Here is a 5,336-nt window from a genome sequence, read left to right on the forward strand (position 1 = left end):
GAGACTTGATTTTCCCCCCAGTCATTCAGATTGAGAGATGCTGATTCTGTTCTTTCATTTTGGTTTGCTAATTCGATGCCTTTGCTCATTTCATTGTAATACTTTGTCTTTTCAACTTTCTGTTTGAAAGTTTCTGTTCTGCTCTTATTCTTCATCATTTCTTCTGGTCACTGACTTCTCTATGAAAGAGCAGGCTTCAGAGTCTCTTTTGACAACCATTTTGGTCTTTTCTTTATTTTCTTTTAATGACTTTCTGCTTTCTTTATGTAGGATGTTCTTGACATTATCCCTTAACTCGTCTGGTCTTCCATCATTAGTTCTTAAGATGGTCTCTAAATTCAGGTTGTGTATACTCAAGATCGTATTTTGACTCTTGTGGAATTATTTTAATTTTCTTCAGCTTCAACTTGAACTTGCATATGAGCAGTTGATGATCTGCTACACAGTCAGCCTGTGACTTTGTTCTCACTGATGATATTGGGCTTCTTCAACATCTCTTTCGACAGATGTAGTCGATTTGATTCCTGTGTATTCCATCAGGTAATATCCATGCATATAGTTATTTTTATGTAGTTAAAAACAGATATTTGTTGTTGTTAAGTGCTGTGGAGTCGGTTCCGACTCATAGCGACCCTGCACTGGGTTTCCGAGGCTGTAAATCTTTACGGGAGCAGAACGCCTCATCTTTCTCCTGCGGAACCGCTGGTAGTTTCGAACTGCTGACCTTGCAGTTCACAGCCCAATTCGTAACCACTACACTACCAGAGCTCTGAATAAATTGTTGGTCTTTTAAAATTATATCATGAGAACTCCCAGAGTTATTTCTATCACCAAGGCCATATTTTCCAACTATTGATCCTTCTCCCTTGTTTCCAACTTTCAGATTCCAAGCACCAGTAATTATCAATGCATCATGAGTTGATGTTTGATCAATTTCAGGTGCAGAATTTGGTAGACTTCTTCAATTTCTTTACCTTTGGCTTTAGCATTTGGCATGTATATTTTCCTTCATCATTTCACTGACAACATTGTACTTCAAGATAGAACTTCAAATGTTCCTTTTGATGATGAATACAACAAAATTCCTCTTAAATTTGTCATTCCCAACATAGTAAACTATATATTTGTCCAATTCAATTCTTGTTAGGTAGTGGAAACCAACTGACTTTTGTATGTTTATCTTGTACTCTGCCACTTTGCTTAACCATTTTATTACTTCCAGTAACTTTCTTGTGGAATCTCTAGGATTTGCTATATATGTAGTGGATGATGTCATTTTCTAATAGGGATGTTGTTGTTGTTGTTAAGTACTGTGGAATCGGTTCTGACTCATAGTGACCCTGCACAGGGTTTCTGAGGCTGCAAATCCTTATGGGAGCAGGAAGCCCCATCTTTCTCCTGCGGAATAGCTGGTAGTTTTGAACTGTTGACCTTGAGGTTAACAGCCTGATTCATATAGTTTTACTTAATTTCTTACCATTTGAATGCCCTTTATTTCCCATTCTTACCTTATTGTTTGCTTAGTACTCTCAGTACAATATTGAATAAGAGTAGTGATAATCAGCATTCTTGCTTCAGTACTGATGTCAAAGAAAATGCTTTCATTCTCTCACCATTGAGAATAATGGTCTGTGGCTTTGTGTGTTTGTTTGTTGTGCCATCGAGTTGGTGCTGACCCATAGTGACCGTGTATAGAAACTGCCGACCTTATGGTTGCCAGTCCAATGTTTATACTATAGCACCACACCAGGGCTCATTGGTTTTCTGTATATACCCTAATTATGTTGATGAATTTCTTTTCTGTTCCTAATTTAGTTTCCTTTTACAGGAAGGATCAAATGTCTTTTCTGCATCAACTGAGATAATTACATGATTCTTTTCCTGTTTTATTTGTGTGACAAATTACATTGATTAATTTTCTGATGCTGAGTTGTCTTTGCATAACTATGAATCCTACCTGATCATGATGTATTATTTTTGTTGTTGATTTGATGTTGAATACTGTTGGCTAGAATTTTCTTATAAATGTTTGCACCTATATTCCTGAGGAATATTGGTCCATAATTTTCTTTCTTTTCTATTTTTTTTTTTTATATATAATATTGGTGTAATCTCTTCTATTAATATTTGATAGAATTATTCAGTGAAACCATCTGGACTAGGATTTTGTTAGAAATTTTTTTCCCATGAAATCTTCAATTTCTTCTTTATTCTGGGTCTATTTGGGTTTTCTTTTATTGTTTGTGTTAGTTTAGGTAGGGAATGTGTTTCTAGAAATTTGTCTATTAATTCCAGGTTTTCAAATTTGTTTTATAATCTGTTGTGATCTTTTTTATCTCAGTTGATTCTGTAGCAATGCATAACATTTCATTTATTTTGGCTATTTGCATATTTTAAGGTTTTTCCTTTGTCATTTTGGCCAGTGGACTACCAATGTTATTGATCCTCTCAAATTACCAGCTTCTAATCTTGTTGATTCTTTCTACTGTTTTTCTGTTTTCTAATTTATTTTTGTTCTGATGTTTCTTTTTCCTTTCTTCTGGTGATCATGGACTTCTTTCACTGCTACTTTTGTATTTATCAGAGTTTAAGGATAAGCTATTGATTTTGGCCCTTTCTTCTTTTTGATGTGTGAAATTATTGGTGAAGTAGTCAGAAACCCTATACAGGGTCACTATGGGTCAGAATCAACTTGGTGGTACTTAACAACAGCAGTCCTCTCAGCATTGCGTTTGCTTTTTTCACAAAGGTTTTTCTATGCTGTGTTTTCATTCTCATTTGATTCTAGGATATTTACATTTCTTCTGCTCCCCTGTAATCTTTAAGTAAATTTGTTATTCAGTTTCAACATGTTTGTTTGTTTTTCCTTGTTCTTTGTTTTATAGTGCTATGATTACAGAAGATACTTCCTATTATTTAAATTTCAGTATTTTAAAAAATGTATTGATGCTTGTTTTGTAGACTAAAATATGATGTATCCTGGAGAATGATCCATGTGCATTACAGAAGAACATGTATTGTGCTGCTGTTGTGTAAACATGTTTTTCATATTACCTCAGATCAATGTTGTTGAATGTGTTATTTAGGAATTCTGTATTTCTGCTAGGGAATTATTTTATTATTTTTCTTTAGACCATTATATCTTTTTTTCTAATTTTAGAGAGATAAAACATTACAGATATGAATCAAATTTCTTATAATTTCTTCCCAATCCCAGCCCTTGCCTCTACAGAACAAGGTCTTTTTTGACTTTGTGTTTATCAATCTCTGTAGGCTACTCTACTATTACTACAGAAGACTGAGTACGTGCTAAAGTGGGAACTCTTTTACATTGTTGTTGATGTTGTCAGGTGCCATCGAGTTGGTACCAACTCATAGCGAACCTATGCACAACAGAATGAAAACACTGCCCGGTCCTGGGCCAACCTCACAATTGTTACCACGCTTGACCCCATTGATGCTGCCACTTTGCCAATCCATTTCGCTGGGAGCCTTCCTCCTTTTCTCTGACCCTCCAACGTACCAAACATGATATCCTTGTCCAATGACTGGTCCCTTCTGACAATATGTCCGAAGTATGAGAGACAAAGTTTGGCCATCCTAGCCTCTAAGGAGCACTCTGGCTGGACTTCTTCCAACACAGATCTGTTGGTTCTTTTGGCAGCCCATGGCACTTTCAATAGTCTCCTCCAACACCATAACTTAAAAGCATCAATTCTTCTGTGGTCTTCCTTATTCACTGTCCAGCTTTCGCATGCATATAAAGTTATTGAAAATACCATGGCTTGGGTCAGGCACACCTTAGTCCTCAAGCTGACATTTACATACTGATAGAAAAAGAATATTGTAAAATTGGTTTGTATATATCTAAGACCTATCAATCCCACCCAAGGAGAAAATATTACATTTGTGCCCAAGGAAACATGTATTAGAATGGTCGTTACAAGACTGAATCAGGAAAGCATTGAAAATAACCTGATACCCATTAAAAGAATGGACTATCATGTGGCAGTTAATATTTATAGATAAAATCTATATATGTCAATATGGATAAATTCCAAAAACATATTGTGAAATAAAATAAGTGAATTACAAATAGGTATATACAAAACAACAACATATACAAAACATAGGAGTCTTGGTGTGCTGCTGTGGGTTAATACGCTGGACTGCAAAATTGATTTGAATCACAAAGTTGGTAGTTCAAGCTCACCAGTTGCTCCTCGGACATCCTATACAGGGTCGCTGTAGGTTGGAACTGACTTGACAGCACTTAACAACAACAACTCAACATACATTGTCCTATTGACTATACATTGTTACTATTAAACAATTTTCCCTGCAAATACCACAACTAATTTTTTCTAAACTGGTGAAGTTTTCCAGAAGAATAGTCTCATTATGCATCAAAAGCTTTCAGGACCATCAAGTTTTATTTATCTAGTTCCAGGTTCTTTAGTTATGTCATATTGACACATATACAAATGCCTGTGCATACAAACACCATCTGCATCATCACTGACATCAACCTCTAGTCCTCAGAAATCTGTGATGAATTCCCCCAAATAATTATTTTCATGGATTCTGGATTGCTGGGAAACATTGGACACTTTGTTAGCATCCCCGGAGATACAAAAATTTCTGAGGACAAATTGTTATTATAAATATATAGTTACTAAATGACATTGCTTCAAAATATGTTATTCATTAGGTAAATTGACTAAATCTTTAATCATTATAAGATTTTTAATACATTTTCATCAGAAATTGATATTTATCTTATATCAATAGCACCAGATGAAGAAGATTTGACAATAAAATGAGTTTGATATATTCTTTGTAACTAAACAAGGAGTTCATCACAGAGGAAGTTGCAAAAAGTTATGAATCTGGCTGCTTGAACCACAAGGACAGCAGATTGAAATTATAAGCTGTTCCATAGGAGAATGATGAGGCTTTCTGCTCCCATAAATATTTACAGCCTTGGAAACCCTTTATGGGGTCTCTATGAGTCAGAACCGACTCCACGGCACATAACCAACCACCATGTTCTTAAACCAAAATGGAATTAAATTAAAAACATCTACAGAAAAAAATGTCCACCCCATCCCTAACAATAATATTATTTTGTAAAAAAAACAAACACATTCTGTAACAAGTCATGAGTTAATAAATAAATCACATTCAACTCAAGTTACTATAAAAAAAAAACTTTGTAAAACTAAATAAATTCAGAGGAAGGAAATATGAAATGTAAGAAAAGAAAATAATTTAAAATGAGAAAGTACATGACAAAATCTCTCTCTGAACCAATCAAGAATAATGAAAAGGAAACA

At 34.7% G+C, this 5,336-nt stretch overlaps 1 pseudogene; it reads right to left on the minus strand.

The window, feature by feature from the left end:
• The window catches only part of LOC102834741, a 2,696-nt pseudogene extending 1,129 nt beyond the window's left edge, over nucleotides 1-1,567 (minus strand).
• Nucleotides 1,568-5,336: the final 3,769 nt, after the last annotated feature.

The sequence above is a fragment of the Chrysochloris asiatica genome, unplaced genomic scaffold (genome assembly GCF_000296735.1).
Source record: "Chrysochloris asiatica unplaced genomic scaffold, ChrAsi1.0 scaffold00177, whole genome shotgun sequence".
In the NCBI taxonomy this organism is placed as follows: domain Eukaryota; kingdom Metazoa; phylum Chordata; class Mammalia; order Afrosoricida; family Chrysochloridae; genus Chrysochloris; species Chrysochloris asiatica.